Below are 12,820 nucleotides of genomic sequence, written 5' to 3'. Positions count from 1 at the left end.
TTGCCGAGCTATGGTCCTATCTACTCAACTTCAGCATTACTATCAGCCTTATGATGACTCACATTTTTACCGACGTCTACTCACCCATACTTCAAAGCACTAGCGTTCATACATCATCTCAATAATTGATCAGAGGTGCGAGTACAGAGGGGGTTGAGGGGAGGGGGGTTTAACCTCCCTCTGGCAAAACCTTTCATTGGATGTTCTTGATAAAATATGCCGCGTGAGTCATCTCTTTCGATAAAAATGTCCTTACAGCATGGCAACCATTGATAACTCATATTTGAAGATATGAGATGAAAAAGTGCCAAGTAGAACACCAGTTATATGAGAAACTGATGTTAAAGAGCACTGACACTATGGTCGAAAAAGTATATTATGCGCTAATGGACTCATGAGTGACTCACTCAGATTCAGATCTTGGCGCGAGTGCGAGTCAGAGCGAGTCCGAGGGAGCAATATTTTAGTGAGCTCGAGTCCGAGTGAGTCCGGTTGAGAAAAATTTCAGCGAGTCTGAGTCCAAGTGAGTCCAAATGAGGAAAATTTTGGCAAGTCTGAGTGAGTCCTAAAGGCAAGATATATTTCATGAGTGAGTCTGAGTGAGCTCCACATTTTTTGCCGACCTACGATTACATCCGGCCTTCCAGTTGCTCTGAAAATGAAAATGTTGCTATTTGAGACCACTGTGCTTGCTTTGCCATGAAATGAAGGATCAAAACCTATACAAAATGAGAATGGATGCTAAACACAGCACGTAACTTGTTTCTGTACTGATTCATCTTTACTGATCCTAGAACCAATTTTTACTTTTTTGTTTAGCTGTGTATGGTTAAGTCTTACCTTGTTCAATTCATAGCAACGTGCTCCTATGCAATGCCTGCAGGGCTTTTGGGGTGCCTGAATAAATGGGTAAAATCTATGTGACCACTGACGCCCATCCGATGTTTCAAAATAAGGCAGCGCCTCTGACAACCAATATCTACACCAGGCCAGTAAGACAGTTTTACACCATTCCCACAGTGACACTTGCATATCTCTGCTGAGAGCGCAGAATTACATGCCATTGTGCCACGCTCTTGTCTCTAGAGACATTCTAAACTTGCAGACGGGGCATGAGTCTGCGAAAACGCAGCAACACTTTGACCCTGCTAAAACACTTTAATGGGTGAACCTCCAACTCTGATGAAGCTTAGTGTCTAAGAATGACGAAAATTTTGTATATTAAGCGCAAGATCTGTTGCTCTTCACTGCGAGGACTAGCAGCAGTCGCGAGGAGGCATTCGTTCCGATGCCCTTATTGGATAGACTGTACACCACTGAGAAGAGAGAACTGTAGCAGATGATCTGCTGTGTTTGCAAGGCTACTATGTAGCCGACGCAAGTCTTCTCAAAGTCGTCTTTTTTTCTTCTGCTGGTGAGATTCCAGCAGTTACAGTTCTGCCACCTCACTGAATTCAGGAGCACCACGCACAGGTCACAGACTGTTCTTGTAGCAAGAGGGCAAAGGCCAGTTCTTGATGAGCAGAGGGCATCCAGAGTTCACACGCAAAAGACACTTCACTGTGACACATTCAGCCAACTCCAGGTGGCCCACACAAAGCACACACTTTCGGTCGATGCGCACGTAGTGTTCGAGGCCAAGACAAGAACCAAAAGATGCGGTGAAGATGAAGTTTGTCACATGTCACTGTTGACGGCGCTCATGTTCACGATGCCGGGGTCAAAGGGCTGCCCCTTGAACGGCGACCCGTCCTTGTCCCAAGCTTTGCGGAGAGGGTTCTCCACTTTCTGGAAAGAGACGACGTGCGGAATTCGGCTTTCAGCAGAGGCAGGCGACAGAGGGAGGTTATTGTACTATTTGTGTGAACACAGAAATGTTCCAGCCCGCCCATACTTAGAAAATGTGTTGCGCACAGGGCTCACGGACTGGAACGCGACAATTTAGGGCTAACACACATACTGTACAGTAGCACATACAGTAGACAATATACAGCAGACTCGTTAAACGGAACCTGAAGGGACTGTGATGAGCGAAGTGCGCGTTTTTAAAAAGTGCGCGAGTGCACCGACGCAAGGAAAAAGAAAGACGACGACTGAATGTGCGGACGCGAGTTCTCAGGGCGGCAAATCAAAGAAGACGACGTCAAACAGGGCGCGTGAAGTTACGCAAGACCATTTTACCCAATGAGGATCTTCCACGCCAGTGAGAAGAAGAGACCCACGGGTGTAAACGGAAGAGCGAGCAGACGGGGCTGAGACGTGGCGAAGAGAAGAACGTGACCAGGGCGCGGGAGTGGCGGCCAGCAGGTTCCTGCGTCGAGGCCGCTGCGGGCTCCCACCTGGACACAGACCCAAGGTTCTTCCATCGTCTGGCGTTGGCCAGGCCTCTTCTCAACGTCTGGCGTTGGCCAGGCACGCCTACGTCTCCTGCTCCCTCTCCAAGCGTCGGTGGACGAACGCCGAAAGGTCGCTGACCGCGATTCGCCCGACGCCACTGTCCCTCCGAGCGGCGCCTTCATCCAAGCCCAGCCTGAGAGCGTCCCAGCCGCACCTTCCAGCATCGCCGCCTGCACTACCGCGTCTCTTCTGTGGGGCTACGTGTACGGAACGGTGAACGGTCTTTTCCTTCTGAACTTACATCTATGCATTGTTACTGTTTATTAAGCGGCCCATTGTCCTGTTAACCTTTTCTATCTCTTTCATGTTTTGTTCCATTTTCTATCAATTTCTCTCTTTTTCCGTTTGTTTAAATATACTGAGTGTTGTTCTTTTCTTTGGGCGCAAATGGTCTCGTGTCTCCTTCCCTCGATGACGGTTGTGTCATCCAGGTTTGCTTATACGAACCTACGCGAGAGCTAGTTAATTTAGCAGCCTCGTGACAGGGACCAGGAACGGAACCTGAAGGGACCAGGAACGGAACATGTGTTCCGTTTAACAGTAGTTCTGTTTACTGAGAGATGAACACGGGGGCAGAATCCAAGTATGAAACCAAGCATGTTAGAGGCAGTTCTTCCATTTAAGCAGCGGTTCCATTTAAGATATTTCCGTTTACTGAGAGTCTACTGTATTTGCAACGTATGACAACACCCATACAGTAGACTGTCGTGAAACGGAACCTGGAGGAACCAGGAAAATATGTTCCGCTTAGCGAGAGGTGAAGAAGGTTGCAGAATTCAAGTACGAAACCAATCTTCTTTGAGACAGTTCTGTTTTAACAGCGATTCTGTCTCAGATTTCTGTTTATTGAGTGTCTACTGTACTTTTGTTTCCACTGTCTTCGGTTCATGTCACATGGACATGATTTTGACTTGAACGCTTACATCACTTACATAACGGCAAGATTAGTAGCAACACGACTCTGTTATGTTGAGCCGTCGTGCATACCAATCGTCATACGAAAATATTTTATGACGTGTTGCAATCCGCGAACGTTGTACACATCAGTGTACATGATACAATCTTTTTTTTTCTGTCAAACCAGATATAATGAGCGATATCTTACACTCTGGCTAATTTTGCTTTATGCTCTATTAATATGGTAGAATGAAAGGTGGGGAATGGTTCCAGGGCTCGTTTTCTTTGTTAGATAGAACTAAGGAAGTTTTAAAAAAAGTGCTGGAGTGGAAGCTCTCGTACCCCTTACTGGCAAAAGTGAAGCCAGTTTTCACCCACCCTTTATCTCAGTAACATGCTCATTTCATGTGGTGCCCGCTTAGAGATCATCAAATTGTTTCACTCTGCTAACCTAACTGCTAGGTTAATTCTAAAATAACAGACCGTTGTTCCCAATGAAAGTAGCGCATTGAGATGAGCATCGATGATTTCATCTCTAATAAAATTTTCGAAGACTTACGTTTCTTGAAGAAACCAGTAACTCAAACATGCACGTTGAGCAGTGTCTGTCCTGAAAAACTTGCCATAACAAATTTGTAGGGTGTAGGAGGAGAACGCTCCATTAAATTTTTTTTCACTCAAAGCTAGTATTTTATCCTGCCCCTCCTAAGATGGTGCCTGCAGCCCCCACGGCCGCCATCTTAGGGTGGGTGCGGCTTCACTCTAGAGGCATACTTTCCACTACAGCAATTCTTTTTAAATCTCCTTGGACAGAGCCTAATGAAACCAAGGAAAGTACAGGGGACATTATTTGTAGTCTTTTAACTGTGGTGTAGTTATTATGATATAAATGTAAAGAAATTAAAGTTTAATTTTTTAAATGTGCTACATGTTTCCCAACTACTGTGGCTTATTTTTCCACGGTCCCACGAAAAACACATTCCAGGAAATCCTGCTTTACACGGGCATGTGTGCACAACGCAAGTGAGAGAAAACTAACTTGGTAGGGTGGTAGTTTGGGCTAGTTGGTGTTGGATTATTAACGAGGCTGAAGTGCTAAAAGGAAGGCGATGACTAGGGCAGGCAAATGACAGCCGCTAACTTGCAACTGAGGCTTATTGCAAAAAACAGAAAAAATATATACACGAAGGGAACAGTGGTGCTGAACGTCAAGATCAACACCTGCAATGACTCGAAGCTTTAAACAACCCACTCGTCCCACAATTCAAATTGTGTGACGCCTGGTTGTTATTTTACTCTTCTACCACATTACATTACATCTGTTAACATGATTCCTTGCCCGACATGACGCCTGTGCAGGGTATTTTTGCGAAGAAGTTTCAAGCACTGGCGTGAATCTGTGGTAGAATACTCGACTGCCACGCAGAAGGCCCAGGTTCAAATCACATCCGATCGTGGATATTTTTTTTTTTTTCTCATTTCACGTGATAGTGGTTACAGACACCGACAGCGGCGGACAACTGGACCACCAAAATCGGATGTTGAGCTTTCATAACAGGTTTCGCTGTAAAGCATTAATTCATTTGCGCTGAGGGTGACAGAAGGTTTGCTCAAACAAAAACCTCCCTCCCGTTTCATCTGCTCAGCTTCCACGATGATGCGGCTGTTGTTTGTCCACCCCAATCCACTTCGTCTTTTAGCACCTCACCCTCGTTTAAGAAATGCTAAAGTGAAACAACGAATAGGCTTAGATTGATAAATTGAACTGCGAGAACTCTAATGTCGTTAATTTCACCATCATAGGTTTATTAATAGGGGAGAAAATCAAGCTCAAAGCTTAATTTTTAAACTTTGCACCGAAACCGTCGCGCGTGACGTCACGGATTTCCAAGTGTATTTTTCATGCTTTGGAGACAATGGTTTAATGAAATTTCCTGAAACTTGGTATGTTAAGTATGGCCCCCTCAGAGCGTAGTATACTTCATTTTTACTGATTAGGAATTACACAGGGCCTAGTATATGCTGTCAAAATCTATGCCGTCATGACGTTCGGTGTGGGAACTTCGAGGTGGCATTGCCACATGCATTTTGTTTTGGCGAGTCTTCCCCCTTGCCAAGCGTTTCTTGTGGCAAGCATGGTGATTTTGGAATAGTGAACTAATGAGTTACTAGTACACAGTGTGTCTACTAAATTTCGAGGCTGGCATCATAAAAAAATCACGCCATATCCACGAAGTGATGATGATGCGTGGGCAAAGCTCCAGAGGTAATCTGGTAAACCGTCAATCCCCGTAAATTTTGCCCACTCGATCATCATACAAAGACCCGACACACAAACGCGGGGGTCCTCATATATGACGTTAAGCTCAGGAGAACGTTTGTTGTCGGCGTTGCCATTTTGCCTTTTGAGGGCGACAGCGCATTCACGATTGTTTTCATCCATGGCAGAAAGGGAATGCGTGGTCTGCAGCACGCTTACCGTATTTACTCGCGTAATGATCGCACCCGCGTAATGATCGCACCCCTAAATTTTGTCGTCTAAATTCGATTTTTCTTTTTCCCCGCGTAATGATCGCACCCCGAACTTGCCGCATCGATATGTCGTGTGCCAAGTCTAGCCGATGATCATCGCGTTTATCATCTGTCGAATGTTGCGTTAATAACTCTTCCAAACTCGCCAAGTGAACCGCACGCACCAAACATATCCGTAATTTTTGCCCACCGTTGGCGGAAACATGCCATTTAGGATTGCAGTAAAGGCAAATACCACAGTTTTCACTGAATGCCCGCCATGTGTTTTATGTCTGTGGCAGCTGAACGCGCCTATCTTTGTTTCTGTGATCTGAAACCAGGCATCACTACGCTAATGCCGTAAATTTACTGATTTAAATGAAAGCATTCCTTATTCAGACAGAAGAGACTGTTTTGACGCGCGTGACGTACTCACCACCACCGTGACTGACGAAAAGAAGAAAAAAAATGCGGTCGCTTCGCTCTGTGGGCCGCCATGTTTGTTTTGCTATCCCGCACTGTTACAGCGGCGGCCGCCTGTTGGTCGACCTGTTGTCATCCCGCAGCAACAAGCTGCCGACGCATTCCCATAATTCCTGAAAAAGCCGTGTCGCCGCCATCCCAGTCGCTCGTCACGGCGTCACTCGACACCACGTTTTTTTGGCTGTGCTTTGTGATCGTCTGTTGAAGCACCGTTTCACCATGGGGCGGTATGCGAGCTTTACTGCCGCGTTCAAGCTGAAGACGTTTGATTACACGCTAGAGCACGGAAACCGCGCTGCCGGCAGACATCAGACATTTCGGCGTCGACGAAATCCGGATCCGATATTGGAAAAAACAGCGCGAGAAGCTCATGGCTATGAACAGCACGCGCCGGGCTTTCCGCGGACCCAGAACGGGCAAGTTCCCTGACATCGAAAAGGCAGTCCTCGAATACGTGAGGGACATGCGCAAAGACGGTTGTGCCGTGTCGTTAGACATGGTACGGACGCAGGCGCGCACAGTTTCCCGGAGGCTGGGAATAGCCACAAAGGACTTCCGCGCTAGTTCCGGCTGGACGAAACGCTTCATGCGGCGGAATGGACTGTCGCTGAGGCGGCGGACGTCGTTGTGCCAGTGACTTCCATCCGCGTACGAAGACAAAGTGATCGATTTTCACAGGTTCGTCACGAGGATACGCCAGAAGAACGGTTTCCTGCTGTCACAGATAGGCAACGGCGACCAAACGCCGTTGACGTTTGACATGCCTCGAAGCACTACTGTGAACGAGAAAGGTGCTCGAAGTGTGCTCGTGAAAACGTGTGGTGCGGAGAAGCAGCGGTGCACCGTGATGCTCGCAGTGATGGCAGACGGGCGGAAGCTGCCGCCGTACGTGATTCTGAAGCGGAAAACAATTCCGAAGGGAAACTTTCCCCGTGGCATCCACATCCGCGCTCAAGCAAAAGGGTGGATGACGGCAGACCTCATGGTCGATTGGATCAAGACGGTTTGGGGGCGAAGAGCAGGAGCGCTTCTGCTTCCTTCACTTCTTGTGTTGGACAGCTTTCGGGGCCGTCTCGTTGACAGTGTCCGTACCGAGCTGAAGGAGCGGTGCACGGAAATCGCAGTGATCCCTGGGGGTCTAACTTCGCTACTACAGCCTCTGGACGTGTCACTGAACAAACCGTTCAAGGACAACGTCCGGAGGCTGTATGCAGAGTGGATGGCGGCGGGCGACCACGATTTCACGCCAAGTGGCAAAATCAGGAGACCCTCCGTGGAAGTCCTCTGCTCATGGATTCTCAAAGCGTGGAGTACCATTTCCGACGAGGTGGTCGTCAAGAGCTTTAAGAAGACTGGCATTTCCAACGCGCTCGACGGGACAGAAGATGACCGTCTGTGGGACAGTGAAGACACTGCCGATTCCGACAGGGAATCGTGCGGCGACGACACTGACGCCAGTGACGCTTCGGACTCAGAATGAACGTTAGGGGGTCAGAGAGTTCAAAAATAAAAGGGCAGTGTTCCATGCATGTAGCTCCTGCGTAATGCGTGCATTTTATTACAAAGGTAAGCCTTACTCTACTTTTATTTTTGGTTATGTTCATGATAGCTATCGTAAGAATTCAGATTAGCGACTTCTTTGCGTTTTCGGTGCTCAGAATATTGTTTCACGGAAAATTTACCCCGCGTAATGATCGCACCCCGAAGTTGGCGTCAATTTTTTTTAAAAAAAAGTGCGATCATTATGCGAGTATATACGGTATACTTCATGGTCATCAGCGTCATCATCATCGTTATCACGTGTAGTGGGTGCATTCCACTATACTGGAACGCGCTTATTCTTCATGGTCATCAGTCGTCATCGTCATGGAACGCGCTTATACTTCATGGTCATCAGCGTCATCGTCATCGTTATCACGTGTAGTGGGTACATTCCACTATACTGGAACGCACTTATTCTTCATAATCATCAGTCATCGTCATCTTTATCGCATGGAGTGGATAGATCCCACTATGTGTGGCTACCTACTACTACATACAGTCGCGCCCACATATAACGGCCCCACTTTACGGACTTCGTCTTAAAACGAACGGTACCCGCGTGACCGTGGAAACATACATTATTTCAATGGCACAAAATCACACTTACAACGAACGCCTTTGAACCCTGCCGATCGGTTACAGCGAACGGAGTCGGCCGGCGATTGCGGAGACACCCCTTTCGACCACCTATAAGCCATCGGCGAGCCAAACGCGGATCCTGCCTCCGCAGGCTTCTCATTGTCGTTCTCCCCGACAGTTTTTTGTTACGCACCCCTCCGTCCTTTGTCCCCCTGCTGCTCCAAGCACCCCGCTCGCCAGTGGGTGTGGTGGGTGTGGGGTGCTCACCGACTTCGATATTTCGCGATTCGTTCCGTGTTCTCACTCATTTTGCACTCCGTTCAGCATGCCCTGCACGCGTGCGGAAGGGTAAAAATGGCTTACGCGGAACGAAGTGCGAATTATCGAAGTCGGTGGGGCCGCGCAAGTTCAACTTTTCACGATCCGTCCCGTGTGACAGCCGTTTTCACCCTTCCGCGAACCGGCGCCCCAATGAGATTCTCTGACCGCTGCGCGCGTAGGCCACTCTCCCAAGTACAGTGACTCTATCCCAAGGCCGTTCTCCTCTCTTCCCCCTTTATCGCAACTCCACCGCCTGTCCACGCCGGCTCGAATTCCGAAGTTTCTTTTTCTGGGTAGAAACGGGCTCAGACAGGGCGCAGAGCCGTTCTACGCTTACCGTATTTACCCAATTCCAACGCGCACCTATTTTCGAGAAATATGGGTCGAAAATTTGCATGCGCGTTGGAATCGGGTACAAACTGAAACTGGCCCCCCCATCGCAGCCTACCGTCATCGTCATTAATAAGCGGCGCCAAGCAAGGGAGCGACTAAAAAGCCACCAAAACATGTCCGCGTTGCCAGACCACCTTTTGGTGCTGTCCCTAGGAAATTCCAAGCGAGATGTACCTAGCCTAGTCCCGTGGCTGTGCGTGCGAGACGTTGATCATGCGATTTAACCATGGAAATGCAGGTGGCTTGATTTAATGGACGCACGAATTAAGGTGCATACTTGCTGCTTTCTTTGGGAAGGGCCACTTTTTGACTAAGGGTTACGCAGTTCGCAAGGAGGGGGAATCAGTTTTGTTTCAGCTGAGATCACTGCGCAGTCGTAGCCGCACAGTGCATTAGGTTTCATTTTTGTGTTAACCTTGCTGTCGTATCAAGCGCATTAGTTTACGAAGCTGGTTCTTTTTGGACGACGAAGTTTGAGACATGATCGGAACAGCTAGCGTGCTATATATTCATATGAGCTGTTTGGGCCTTGTTTCGTGGTTCCAGAAAAGCCAGCTTTTCCCAAAAGGTGCCTTAGAAAAACGTTTAGCTCCAATATTCCGTGAGAGTCACCGAATAATCAATATTATTGCTTGTTTTAAACACATGCTTGTGGCGATCGAGCCACCACGCGAACGAGCGTCACGCCGAAGCCGGCCTCCCTACTTGGAGCACAGTATGTGTGTATTAGGCGCAGCGATGCAGATTGCTTATTTTCTCATCAGATCAGTGGAGTTCCCGGTGCCTACCGAACACATCGTGGTGATGGATCTAGGCCATCCTCAACCGATATATGTCGCATATGCATGCATGGCTCCCATCGCATGCGTGCGGTATCAAGCCGATATATGAAACACCTTTGTGAATAACTTTTTTGCCTAGCTGTTCTTTATGAAATATTTTTTTTTCATTGCTGTGCTTTTCACATATCCTATCATCAGTGAAAAGGAGTAGCCGGTGCTATACAGAAGCACCAACATCTCCTAAATATCATATAACGAAAAAAAGTATTTGTTTACGCCAGGAAAATCAATGCTCCTCACCACATAACGCTTCGCTGAACCGACCAATGTGTTACGAATGCACACTGTCGGCTAAGTGTATATACAGTAAAACTCGCATACATCGGAATCAAATGGCATCGCTAAATAGTTCGATATACCCGTAATTAAAAATGCACAAAATGCCTGTCTGAAGCTTAAATATAGTTGGTACATGTCTTGATATATACTGAGTACGCGCAGCTCAATGAAACGAAGACAAGAAGAGACACATAAACGACACAGCCAGTCTATGTCGTTTATGTGTCTTCTCCTGTCTTCGTTTCATTGTGCTGCACATACTCAGTATATATCAATAAATATTCATGCGTCTCTGACTGTCCCTCGAGACAATTGTTCATTCTAAAGCTGTTGTAAAGCCGTTAAAGTTTTCCCATTACTTATTCTTTATCAACCTGCTCGTGTGAAACGTGTACGTATCGGACCAGACAACACTTTGCGCCACTGAAGCAACCTGGCGATAAGTCTTTCCGGCAACTAATTGCAGCCACAAGTAGCAAGCTTCACAGCATGGCATTTAGTTTTCGTCGCATTACACCCCTGTGTAGCGGTAAAACTTACAAAGCAATTCCTTCATTGTGGAGCGCAAAGAAATCTGTGCTGCGCACGCCGCGCATATTTTGACTCGTACCCTGCTTGTTTACGCCATGCTTGCACTGCCCCTTGGATTCAATGCACTATATATTTACATTATATATACGTGCTACAAGATGACAGATTCACTACAGTCAACTTTATGGCATTGCACCTGTGTTATGCTACAAAGCATGTACTGTGCATCGACGATTCGTTGTGCAGCGAAGCCCACCCGCAGGGAAATCGTAACTGCCACATACGTTACTAGCTGATGCTTTGTCTCCTTTAATTACAAAAAAGGCGCCCACGCAGTCTCCATGCAGTCACCATACGAGCATGCAAACGTCTAATAAATGCGCAAGTGCATAGCAAAGGTTTCTTCAATTCTTCTACCTGCCACGCAAACGAATTAGCAGCGCAAACCTCTACATTAGAGAACAGACCAAGTCACTTTTTGAAATAGCTTGGAATAATGTCATGGAGAAACTTAAGTATGCCAACAGAGATTATTACAAGATACCAATGAATCAGGTGGTCTGAAGCGTGCTCGCATAGGGAAATTTCTGCACAATTGCGACGAGGCGCCGATACGGATGTCTGCTTCAAACGCCAGCTGCTACGTTTCAGGTCAAATAATAAATGCGCAGATGATGGATTTCTTAGCACTGCTGATAGTCTTAACAATCTGTATAAATTCAAGCGAACACTCGCGAGGTAACATAAAACAGGGCATACACAGACATTTTAACGCAAAGCACGCTCTTGAATGCTTCAAGTTTCACCTCACTTGACGACCGTCGGACACATTGGATTCGAAGGGGATCGCGAAATAATTCGATATATCCATTATTACGAATCGAAAATACGCCAGTTGCTTCGAAGCCGTAAATGTTTTATCAACCACTTTGCGGCAGCGAACCCTTCTCGGCCACGAAGGGCTAGAGCTTCACAGCGTGACGTTTAGTTTTCTTCGCATAACGCCACTGTGCAGCGGTGAAGCTTAACAAGGCAAATCCCTCATTCTGGAGCGCACTGAGTTATACCAGGCGCCTACATCGGAACACCACTGATACCTTGAAGAGTGAACTTGTTGGCTAGTTGGTTCAACATAACTTAAGGGAGCAGCGCGAAAGACTGGGACAGAAAAGGCACACATACACCCACACGTAGCGCAGTATGTGTGGTTGTATGTGTGCCTTTTCTGTCCCTGTCTTTCGCGCTTCATCCAAACTGACGTCGTAATTGAGGCTGCTGGTAGTCTTAGCAATCTCAGTTACTTCTAAGCGCATACTCGCGAGGTAACTCAACAAAGCATGACACAGATATACAAAATCTTTAAAGAAGACACGCCATCAAGTGCCTCTACTTCAAACAAAAAGTTTCAACTCCGCCTCTCTGCTCTCGTCAACTTGACTAGGGAATTTCTGGGTACACCACGGCGCTAGTTTTGCTCGGCAGCACAAGGTAGCCAACATAAAACATGCTTACACCGCTAACATTGGGTGATGTTTAGGTGGCTTTTTAGTCTCGTGCGCCAAGCAACTTGTTGCTGGCAACCATGGTAGCACGTTTTCTTTTTCCCTCGTTTCCTGCATCGCAATTGTGGTGGCACTGTTGCAGAAGTGTGTGTGTATTTCTGTTCTCCCCTCCTTTGTTATTGCTGCCTTTCTGAGTTTGGCCTGCGCAGCATCGTGGCCATCGTCCCTGGGATGGATGCTTCATCCTCGAAGACGCGTCGTGTCCTTCACGATAATGGTTTTAAACGTAAAGTTATTGTGCGCGCGGAAGAGAACGGCAACAGGGAGGCGGCTCGTTATTTTGGCGTGCCGGAGACCTGTGTTCGTGATTGGCGAAAGCTGAAAAAAGAAATTTTTGCCGGCAAGTCGACAAGCAAAGGCCACCACGGACAGGGGCGTAGCCAAGGGGGGGGTTGGGGGGGTTCAAACCCCCCCGAAATTGTTGTTTTGCTTGCGTATATATACACGCACACATACAAACGCACGCACGAACATAGATAAAGT

General features: G+C 47.3%; 1 protein-coding gene across 1 annotated transcript in view; it reads right to left on the bottom strand.

Moving 5' to 3' along the window:
* Positions 1 to 1,138: 1,138 nt before the first annotated feature.
* Positions 1,139 to 12,820, bottom strand: part of LOC119393696 (nudC domain-containing protein 3) — a 37,632-nt gene continuing 25,950 nt past the window's right edge. The window contains exon 7 of the mRNA XM_037660821.2: positions 1,139 to 1,788. The gene's annotated coding sequence lies outside the window, so the exon portion shown is untranslated. The remainder of the gene's footprint in view (positions 1,789 to 12,820) is intronic.

This window comes from Rhipicephalus sanguineus, chromosome 5 (genome assembly GCF_013339695.2).
Source record: "Rhipicephalus sanguineus isolate Rsan-2018 chromosome 5, BIME_Rsan_1.4, whole genome shotgun sequence".
NCBI lineage: Eukaryota > Metazoa > Arthropoda > Arachnida > Ixodida > Ixodidae > Rhipicephalus > Rhipicephalus sanguineus.
Note: the sequence above shows the minus strand (reverse complement) of the source record. Positions and strands in the feature narration are given on the sequence as shown.